The 11,522-nt window shown below is 44.5% G+C and overlaps 1 long non-coding RNA gene across 1 annotated transcript; it reads right to left on the reverse strand.

Annotated features, from left to right (window-relative positions):
• Positions 1-2,128: 2,128 nt before the first annotated feature.
• Positions 2,129-7,259, reverse strand: LOC147370258 (uncharacterized). The gene is made up of 3 exons (XR_015166025.1): positions 6,937-7,259; positions 6,247-6,299; positions 2,129-4,100 (listed from the first exon to the last, which is right to left on the reverse strand). It is a non-coding gene; the product is annotated as an uncharacterized LOC147370258 (long non-coding RNA).
• Between the last annotated feature and the right edge of the window lie 4,263 nt (positions 7,260-11,522).

The following is an 11,522-nucleotide window of genomic DNA, read 5'->3' on the forward strand; positions in this document are numbered from 1 at the left end:
TTCAAGTAGAAGTGATGGGATCAATTGAAACACTTTTGGACCCCAAACTTGCTTATTTTTCTATAGAAAATTTTCTCCAGACAATTTTTGTAGTCAGGTTCCACAGCAGAGGCAACCAGAAACAAAATAAACCATAGAGGGCCTGTGTGTGTGTGTGTGTGTGTGTGTGTATGTGTGTGTGTGTGTGTGCGTGTGTGTGTGTGTCTGTGTACTTGTACAAGGTCACACGTTATATCAGTGCATTGACTTGGAAAAGATTAATTTTCCTTCCATAACATATACTCTGACCTTCATTCAGCTCCACAATCTCTGCAGCTTGAAGTTTGTGCAAAGAGGTGTGAATCATGGAGACACCAGCTTGATTCCCTTAGGCTGGGAAGCACTTCCCTTTCCCCATACTTTACTCGTGTGGGCTGCGCAACCTTGGCTAAGTTACTTAACCTCTCTGGGCCTCAGTTTCTTCATTTGTAAAGCAAAGATGGTAATTGCACCTATTTATAAGAATGGCATGAAAATTCAATAAGCTATTTCATGTAAATACTTTAGTACAGTACTTGAATTTTAGAGAGGGTGTAAGCAATGTTATCTCAGCAAAAAAATAAAATAAAAAGTATCACTATTACTATTATTGCTGTTAAGACTAGTATACTGACTTCCTTACTCCTCTAGTAGTTAAGAATCTGCCTGCCAATGCAGGGGACAGGGGTTCAATCCCCGGTCCGGGAAAATCCAACCTGCCTTGGGTCAGCTAAGCCCAAGAGCTGCACCTACTGAAGCCTGTGCACCTGGTGCCTATGCTCTGCACCAAGAGATGGCACCACAGTGAGAAGCCCGTGCACTGCAATTAGAGAGGAGCTCTCACTCGTCACAGATAGAGAAAGCCTGCACACAGCAACGAAGACACAGCGCAGTCAAAAATAAGTTAATAAATAATTTAAAAGCCTACTAAAAAACCCTTACAGTGCTCTATTCTCCCCACATCACTACACATCCCACCAACTAGTTACAGCTTGTATTCGTTCATGCCTTTTCTGTTTATTCATGTGTCAGAATCTCCCACTAAATGGAGAACTCCATGAACGCAAGTGGCTGACTTTATTTTTCTGGGCTCCAAAATCACTGCAGATGGTGACTGCAGCCATGAAATTAAAAGACGCTTACTCCTTGGAAGGAAAGTTATGACCAATCTAGATAGCATATTAAAAAGCAGAGACATTACTTTGCCAACAAAGGTCCATCTAGTCAAGGCTATGGTTTTTCCAGTGGTCATGTATGGATGTGAGAGTTGGACTGTAAAGAAAGCTGAGAGTCAAAGAATTGATACTTTTGAACTGTGGTGTTGGAGAAGATTCTTGTGAGTCCCTTGGACTGCAAGGAGATCCAACCAGTCCATTCTAAAGGAGATCAGTCCTGGGTGTTCATTGGAAGGACTGATGTGGAAGCTGAAGCTCTAATACTTCGGCCACCTGATGCGAAGAGTTGACTCATTTGAAAAGACCCTGATGCTGGGAGGGATTGGGGGCAGGAGGAGAAGGGGAGGACGGAGGATGAGATGGCTGCATGGCATCAGCGACTCAATGGACATGAGTTTGGGTAAACTCCGGGAGTTGATGATGGACAGGGAGGCCTGGTGTGCTGCGATCCATGGGGTTGCAAATAGTCGGACACGACTGAGCAACTGAACTGAGCTGAACTGAACTGATGAAGGCAAGGACTGGTCATGTCTCCTTCATCACTCCATCCCTAGTTCTTTGCTGTGCTCCTGGCTTACAACAGGTGCTTGGTACACATCCTACTGAATGAGTGAAGGGTTTGAAGCCATGGTTCTCAAACCCATGGCCCATCAGAGTCACCTGGGAGCTTTAAAAAATCTTAACTTCCACCCATCTCTAGAAAAATTCCAATTTTATTGATCAAGATTGATGCCCTGGCATAAATAGGTTTCAAAGGCTCCCAGAAACTCTCCTAGGCAGCTTGAGTTGAAGCCACTTTGGACTCTCAGAAATCAACCAGGACCAGGGATTTCCAAATTTTAAATTTTATTTTACAGTCAAAATCATTTTTTTTTACCACAGCATCTTAGATTGAAACCTACTGCACAAAAGAGAATGAAGCAGCCTGGGCCAGGTGGGGAAGGCTGGCCCCGAGGCTCACCCTCTAGCCACGTGGCTCCCAAGTGGTTCACAAAGCCAGCAAACCCCAAGGGACGCAACTTGCTGGGCTTAGAAGCAGGCTGCCCTGAATTCTAAACAGCCTCTCCCCACCACACAGCCCTGCTAGTCGTGTGGCTGCCCCATGGAAGACAATGGAATCATCGCCCTGAAACTTGCCCTAAGACAAAACTCCAACTGTTTTCCTTTATAGCCAAAATCAGGCCCTCTCAGCCCTCCACAAACACCATTTGCAAGCCTTGCAGAATAGCAGAGGGAAAATAATGCTGGAAATATATAAATAATTCAAGGCTGAGTTTATTCATGATGCTGGGTTTTCTCCAGACAGTGGTTTGTATAATCTCTCTTACACTTGCCAGTCGGGCTGCCTCTGCAGCATTTATGACTGCAGACAACCCGTTAGAAGCTGTTTTGATTTATGCATCTACATTCTATTATGGAGGTGAGTTTATGGCACACTGCGCTTTTTGCTGTTGACAGCTTATGAAGAGAGTCAGGTTGGCGGGGGGAGCGGGGTGTAGATAGTGGAGAAAAAGATAGTGCAGAAAAGAATTGGGAACAGTCTGCCAGTCTAAGGAGGGCAAGAGAAATGTATTTGTATAAAATATTCAATCAGTTATGTGATACACACACACATACACTGACACACACACACACACACCTGTGTAAGACAAAAAATGTCTACAGAACATCTTGTAATTGCCAGCTTACTCTTCTTGGTGATGGGGACACATCAGTGAATTAACTACAGAATCCTTGCTCTTATATAACACATTCTTGCTCCCGCCAACACGCTCCTGGTGAAGTAATGCCACCACCACCTTTGTCTCCCCAAGGACACTTAGCACAGGGGTGACAGATGGTAGATACTCCATATCTGTTGAATGACTAAATGAATCCAAGGTGAGGAATAAAATGAATTTATGTTGCAAGGTCACTTTTCAGTTACCTCTCTTCACAGTAATGCTACATAAGAAAAATTACTTAAAACCTCATACAATCATCAGTGTTAACTGCTCACGTCTCTAGGATATTGAGCCGGATGGCTCTGTTCATCTTAGCTTGGCTCACTCGAAGAGTGTAGAGACGGCTGGGTGTCCACTAGCCAGGTCAGCCTATTCTGGGACGAATGGGATGATCCAGCTCAGTTCTATGTGCCAAAGATCCGTGTGCCCTTATGGTCATGGCGGGAAGAACCAAAAGTCAGTAACAGGCCTCTTGAAGTCTAGGCTTGGAACTAGGAAACCATTACTTCCATCGGGTTCTATTGGCAAAAGCAAGTCGCAAGGCCAGCCCAAATTCAAGGTGTAAAAGATTCCATCTGTATTGAGAGGACTTGCAAAATGACACAGCAAACAACCAGGCTAACAGGGTGAAGAATTGAAATCACCCTTGCGATCTGCCGCAAAGCCAAAGTGTCAGTCGCTCGGTTGTGTCTGACTCTTGGCAACCCCATGGACAGTAGCCTGCCAGGCACCTCTGTGCCATGGAATTCTCCAGGCAGGAATATTGGAGTGGGTAGCCCTTCCCTTCTCCAGGGCATTTTCCCAACCCAGGGACTGAACCCAGGTTTCCCACACTGCAGGTGATTCTTTATTGTCTGAGCCACCAGGCAAGTCCCACACAGTCCTGCCTCCAAAAATCCCCAAATCACCCAAACCACTTTGAACCTGCCAGAGCATGCAGTGGGATGAGAGTCCCACCCCGTTCCCCTCCCGTCCCCATACAGAGTCCATCCTCCACCAGACCAACTCGAGCACGCCAGCAAATCTGGTCTGGCTGTTTTCCTCCATCTGGGCCGAGAGTGTGAGCACGTGGGCAGAGAGAAGCTGGAAAGACTGAGGGGCAGCCGGTTCATTGTGGCCTTTGCCTCCTGGGAAGCCCACTCATCTCTCAGACACAGCTGTGCTGTGCGGGGCAAAGCTGGATCTGTGAGAGAAACACAGAGGCATCATCAGAGGAGCAGATGCTAAATGGTCCTTAGAACGAGGCAGGAGCTGAGATGTGAGCCAAGCGGGAGGCAGGGGGCCAAAGGAGGGACAGGACCACCAGAGAGGAGAAAAGGGAGGTGGGGGGGATTCACTGTGGCTGTGGCCACCTTCCTGGCAGGTGGACTGTTACCTCCCCCAGAGGGCTTGGGTGGATGGACAGTGTCCAAGAGAGGCTCACTGAGCTCCTCTTTCGGTTCTTTGTTCTGCAAAGGCGTGCACAGGCGCATGAGCCTGCCCAGGACAGGGCCTCCTTTTGTTGTGGCAGGTGCTGTAGGAATTCAGAGCAGCTGAGGTTTCATCAAATCAGGAGCCACCTGGGGGGCCAGGAGGTCAGAAAGCCCTGGCCCATGCCCCTCACATCTGGTTCACCAGCTGAACGGCACTGCGGCTCTCCCGAAACATTTTAAAAATCATGTTTATTGGACTTCATCTTCTTATTTCAAGAGCGATAGAATGTCATTGGGAAAAAATGGGGAGCATGGCAGTAAAGCACAAAGGAAAAAAATAATAATCCCTCATCCTCACCACCACCCAGTAGGCACTGCTGTTAACATTTTGGTAGAGAACCTACAGCTCTCTTGCTCACTCTATCTGGATCCCTCACCTAAGGGTACAAGTGTCTGAGTACGTTTGTACAAATGTAAATATTCAATAAGTAAGTGGGACTTTACCTATTACTCCAGAATTAGCAAATAAAAGTGTGAACAACAGGACAATAAATGCCTGACTCTTTGCGACCCCGTGGACTGCAGTGCACCAGGCTTCCCTGTTCTTCACCATCTCCAGGAGTCTGAGAGACTCAAAGTTTGGGCATGACTCAAATTCATACCCATTGAGTTGGTGATGCCATCCAACCATCTCACCCTCTGTCTTTCCCCTTCTCCTCCTGCCTTCAGTCTTTCCCAGCATCAGGGTCTTTTCCAACAAGTCAGTTTTTTGCATCAGGTGGCCAAAATATTGGAGCTTCAGCTTCAGCATCAGTCCTTCCAATGAATATTCAGGGTTGATTTCCTTTAGGATTGACTGGTTTAATCTCCTTGCTGTCCAAGGGACTCTAAAGAATCATCTCCAACATCACAGTTTAAAAGCATCAATTCTCTGGTGCTCAGCCTTCTTTATGGTCCAACTCTAAAATCCATATATGACTACTGGAAAAACCATGGCTTAACTGTATGGACTTTTGTCAGCAAAGTGATATCTCTGCTTTCTGATACACTGTCTAGTTTTGTCATAGCTTTTCTTCCAAGGAGCAAGCATCTTTTAGTTTCATGGCTACAGTCACCATGCACAATGATTTTAGAGCCTAAGAAAATAGTCTGTCACTGTTTCCATTTTTTCACCTTCTGTTTGCCAGGAAGTGATGGGACCAGATGCCATAATCTTGGTTTTTGAATGTTGGGTTTTAAGCCAGACTTTTCACTCTCCTCTTTTACCCTCATCAAGAAGTTCCTCTTTGATTTCTGCCATTAGAGTGGTATCATCTGCATATCTGAGGTTGTTGCTATTTCTCCCAGCAATCTTGATTCCAGCTTGTGCTTAATCCAGCCTAGCATTTCGCATGATGTACTCTGCATAGATGTTAAATAAGTAGGGTGACAACCCACAGCCTTGAGGTACCAATTTTGAGCTAGTCTGTTATTCCATCTCTGGTTCTGTTGCTTCTTGACCTTCATACAGGTCTCTCAGGAGCCAGGTAATGTGGTCTGGAATTCCCATCTCTTTACAAATTTTGCAATTTGTTTGATCCACACAGTCAAAGGCTTTAGCGTGGTCAGTGAAGCAGAAGTAGATGTTTTTCTGGAGTTCCTTGCTTTCTCTATGAGCCAATGAATGTTGGCAATTCGATCTCTCGTTCTTCTGCCTTGTCTAAATCCAGCTTGTACATCTGGAAGTTCCCAGTTCAGGTACTGCTGAAGCCTATGACCCTATAAAGAGATTAGAGGGTCGGTGGCTTTGTTATGTATCACCTTAGCTAAGTGGGGAGCCAATTTCCAGAATCCCATGTCTGTGAGGCTGGAGAGGCTATAGGAGAAATGCCCCGGAAATACAAAAGGCTGCAGTGAAGCATTGACCAATTTTTTTACCTTCAAGTGTGCGCATGGGGGACTGTGGCAGCTTGTGCAGGTTGTCACTGGCCCTGTGAGAGAGATAAAGCTTAGGCAGGCAGCCCCAGGCCCTCTAAAGAGGAGGAGAACATTCTCCCTCGTGCTTTCCTTAAGCCTCGTGCAACAATGTATCTTGTCCAAGAACTGCCTTTCTTTATGTCCAGAACTAATGGTCACAGAGCACAAGGTTTTACTCATGAAAATGCTTTTCTTAGGCTCTAAATTAATGATCATAATTGTAACAAATCTTGCCTGGGAACCTGTTTCTCAAGACTGGTACCCCTGATTACCCAGAAACAGTGTATCTTGCCTAGAGATGTTGTCCTGAACCGGTTCTCCCTGGCTAAGGTTGAGCCAAAGTTATCTCAGGGTGTATGTCTTGGGAAAGGGTCTGGTGGAACTCTTACGCCCTTGAGGTTTTCTTTTTATCGATTCTCAGCAGCCATTTGAAAAGTATATAAGGTCCCCTTAAACCAGTGAGGGTGGGTACTCTTTCTACTCCCTTCTGATGTTTACGTCAGAAGCTCTCTCTGTCCTGTCACTTTAAATAAAATTTTGCTACACAAAGCTCTGAGTGACTGAGACTGTCTTTGGTCCCAGAGTTCAATCTTCTCCTTTGGAGACCACAAACTCCGCACCAAACACCATAAGCTCTCACTTGCTGCTCACCTTGTTGGTGTGGAGCTGAGCCATGTTCTGCAGCCCCTTGGTTCCCTGGATTTCTTCCTTCAGCTTTTCTAAGTCCTGAGTAAGAAGCATTCACAGCTCCAGGGCTAATTTTCTGCAAACTTTCTATCTTCCTGTCTTTGTCCTTGGTTTTCTCCAAACAGGCAGAGTTCTTCAGGTTCGAGAGCACCTACATGAAAATGCATGGTTGTTCTCAAAGGAATTTTTCTAAGCCTACATAAAATGTGCCATAAAGCATCCCAATACCCTCTGGAATAAATGTTAATGAGCATAATGTAAGTAGAATTTGTGCCTTTGAATGTTTACCTTTCTATACTGATCTTTAAAAATGATGGTGAGGAAGCATGAAGCATCCTTCAGCAACTACCGCACAATCATGGTTACTGTTAATGACAGCTACCAATGATTGATCAGTTATTCAAGCCAAACATGGTTCTTAGGACCAACAGCATTTTGTAAGAGGTACTTTTAGTATCTGAAACCTGCAGATGAAAAAACAGGATCAAGACAGTTTAATGAGTTGCCCGAGAGCCCCCAGATGGCAAATGATGAACACTGCTCTTGCCCTGACTGCAGAATCCACACTCTTAGCTACATTTTATGCCTCAAACCCCATCTCCCTGTCAGACAAGAACAGAAACATTATTGACTGCCATTTATTAAGCCCTGTCTATTAAACCCCATTGTCCTTGGTGTCTATAGATGTGCATGTGTGCGTGCTAAGTAGCTTTGGTCATGTCCAACTGCTTGCAATATCATGGACTCCTCCGTCCACGGGATTCTCCAGACAAGAATACTGGAGTGGGTTGCCATGCCCTCCTCCAGGGGATCTTCCCAAGCCCGGAACTGAACCCACGTCTCTTATGTGTCCTGCACTGGCAGGCAGGTTCTTTACCACTAGCACCACAATGTTAATTTGTATCACACTAGCATACAAGAAACGCCACACCATGCTGTTTGTCTCAATCAAGTGAAGTCTACCTGGGAGCCCCCAGTGGACAGAGTGGCAGGAAGCTCAACAGCAGTTATTACTGGGGAGCCCTCCTCTTCTCTAGACCCATCATACTGGTTGGTCTAGAACATTGGGGATGGTCCCTCAGTCTTTACTCTATGTCACCCCTAAACTGTGCCAGCCAGAATCTAACCTCCCTAGGTTTGTAACTGGCCACACCCCGCCCAGGGTAATTCATCAACCACTACCCAAGCTGCTGCCATTTCCAGAAGCCCCAAACTCCTTTTCTTCTCCAAGTCAGAGAAATCCCCAGTGCCAGTGTTTGGAATCATTCTTCTGGGGTTACTGCTTCAGAACAATAGTCTTCCACCTTAAGAATCTCTAAGAGCAGTTTCAGGAGGCTGGACATCCCAAGGGACTCTTGAGTCAACCACAGAGAGAGAAAGGGGGAAAAAAACATATGTGTTGAGAAGCTACTCTGTGCCAGACACGTTGTCACATCTTGTTCTATTTCCCTTACAAAACTACCAGGTGGAAATTATTATAATTGGTTTTTAGAATGAACAAACAAAAGATCAGAGAAAAGTTCCCAAGTCATACAGTTACTTGACTCTTGGGAGATGGCCTGGGAAAATGTGTAGCTTGCCTTAATAACAATCACCATTTCTTGAACCCTCATTCTCACCAAGGCATGGCACAAAGCACTTAGCGTTCACCGGTTCCTGTAACAACTCCGGAACTTCTTTCTTTATCTCAGCCTAAGAGAGGAGAATCACTGGAGCTTAGGGAAGCCAAGTTGTTTGCCCAAGGTTGCCACACAGCTGCTGCATGTTGGAGCCTGAATGTGAAGCTGTATTGAAGTTCAAAGGCTGATTCTTCCCTGGTGCATACCACCGGTCTCCTCGAGCCTTGAACGCAGAGGTGTAGCCCCAGCGAGCTGGGACACTGTGGGAGGGGGAATGGATAAAGCAAGCAGTGGGGAAGAGCCAGGAGAACTGGCAGGTGTCCCAATGCTCCCCCAGCCTTCCCACTGGGCACTTCAGAGGAGTGAATCACAGAACAAAAGGGCAGAGGCCTTGTTTGCTTTGTTTCATAAACCACCCTCTGCAGAATGAGAAAAATGATTAGTCATCTGTAAGCTTTGTGATGCTGGTGGCTTAGTCACTCAATAAGTATTATATTAATAGATCACGCATTCCTAAGCCTCTCGGTAGAGCTTCAAGCCACTTAAAGAATCCTTAAATAAGCACCGACTTCTCAGATTCCCCCGGGGTAGGGGGTGGTTGCAGACATGCTCTGCAGAAACTGTGGGGTTTTACTAAGAGATGGAAACTTTTTTGGTCAATAGCATTGCGGGAAGTCATTCAGCAGAATGCATAGGATTTTCTTCCCTGCTTCCAACAAAAATCTTTCCTCCAGCAAGACAGATACTCTAGCAGTTTTAAATCTCCTTTCGTTGTTGTTGTTCAGTTGCTCAGTCATGTCTGACTTTTTGCAATCCCATGCAGCACGTCAGGCTTCTCAGTCCTCTGTCTCCCTAGTTTGCCCAAGTTAATGTCCATTGAATTGATGATACCATCCAACCATCTCATCCTCTGTCACCCTCTTTTTCTCTTGTGCTCACTCTTTCCCAGCATTAGAGTCTTTTCCAATGAGTCAGCTCATTGCATCAGGTGGCCAAAGTACTGGAGCTTCAGCTTCAGCTTCAGTATCAGTCCTTCCAATGAATATTCAGGATTGATTTCCTTTAGGATTCACTGGTTTGATCTCCTTGCTGTCCAAGGGACTCTCAGGAGTCTTCTCCAGAACCACAGTTCGAAAGCATCAGCTTTCTTTATGGTGCTCAGCCTTCTTTATGGTCCAACGCTCACATATGTACGTGACGACTGGAAAACCATAGCTCTGACTATATGGACCTTTGTCAGTAAAGTGATGTCTCTGCTTTTTAATAAACTGTCTTGGTTTGTCATAGATTTTCTTCCAAGGAGCAAGAGTCTTTCAATTTCATGGCTGTAGTCACCATGTGCAGTGATTTTGGAGTCCAAGAAAGTCTCTCTTAGGGAACAGGAATTTCAATCTCAGCTGTTTACTTGACATTTATAAGAGATGTTATATATGTGAACGAGACAGAAGAAAATTCAGCAGCATACAAATGGGTAAGGCAGCCTAAAAAAGCGCTGTCATTATGATGGAAGACTTAAAACACAGTAAAAGGTAGCACATGTAACCTCTAACTTGGCAGTACCACTCCGAGAAATTCATTCTATAGAATCATTTAAACTGTCAGAAAACTTGAAACACAAGTATTGTCATCAAAATATTACTTATCAAAAAAGTGTTACTTATAAGTATCCCGATCACAAAACATCTGTGTATTGAACTCCAAAGCCTTGTTTATGTAAAACGTGTTACATCCAATCGGTGGATAATAGCCACTGAAGTGTGTGTTTTCAAGGGCCTGGTGTTGTTTAGTCCCTCAGTCATGTCTGACTCTTTGAGACCCCATGGACTGTTGCCTGCCAGGCTCCTCTGTCCATGGACTTTCTCAGGCAAGAATACTGAAGTGAGTAGCCATTTCACTACTAGATGAAGATTCTAGTAGAAGAATCTACATTTCACTTCTAGTAGAAGATTCCAGGGGATCTTCTCAACCCAGGGATCAAAGCCCACATTTCCTTCATTGCACATGGATTCTTTACCGCTAGCTATAACATGTAAAATAAAAGTTACCATCTTATTAAGGGGGAAAAAAAAAGACTGATAAGAAATAGGCCCGACTGTGCACAGTAGTTGCTTTGGGAAGTGACTCAAAGGTCAATTATTTTTGTTTCTATTTTTTGGCATTTTCCAAAAATGTTTATAATGAGCACATAGTGCTCTGATAATGCAGAAAAACAATAAAAATCACCGATGTATTATCTGATTGATTATTCCTATTAACTCAGTTCTACCTATAATTAATCCATATTACAGTTGGTGACAGCAATGATCCAAGTGTTTGAGAATGAATCCCATTGACACAGCTTGGTTTTCCAAGCCTTGCTTCATCTTATCAAGCCTACCTTCCCATTCAAACTTCTCTCTTGTTATGGTCTGAAGGACAATGACACACAACTCTTTGCAGAACCTGACCCGGCCTTCTGTCTCCCTGCTTTTGTTGTACCAATTCCTCTTCCCGGTGTGGCTCACCTCTCTCTGGAAGCCAATGTCAAAAACCTCTACCCAAACATCAGATCTCAATGAGTCATCTAAAGCAAATTATTCCACTTCTCAGAGTTTCAGTCGCCACATTTCCATAAAGTGGAAATAATCATCTCACCTTGCTTTTTTTCATAAATATCACACAAAAGTATTTTTGTCAAGTGGTTGGAACACAATAAGCACACACAATATATATATATAAATGCTAGCTATTATTTTTTTTGTTTTCTGCTAAATCTTTGAAAGGAAATACAGTTGTAGGTACCTACAACTAGCTCAGTGCCTGGCACATAGAAATCATTTAATTCATGGCCATTGGATTAAGAATTACTATTTGTGATGACATCAGACTCTGGCCATAAGGATCTATGGTTGTATGATATTAGACAGCAATTTTTGTTTCTCCATAAGACAC

The sequence above is a fragment of the Bos grunniens genome, chromosome 6, assembly GCF_055505025.1.
Source record: "Bos grunniens cultivar Pamir isolate PY7600 chromosome 6, Bosgru_T2T1.0, whole genome shotgun sequence".
In the NCBI taxonomy this organism is placed as follows: domain Eukaryota; kingdom Metazoa; phylum Chordata; class Mammalia; order Artiodactyla; family Bovidae; genus Bos; species Bos grunniens.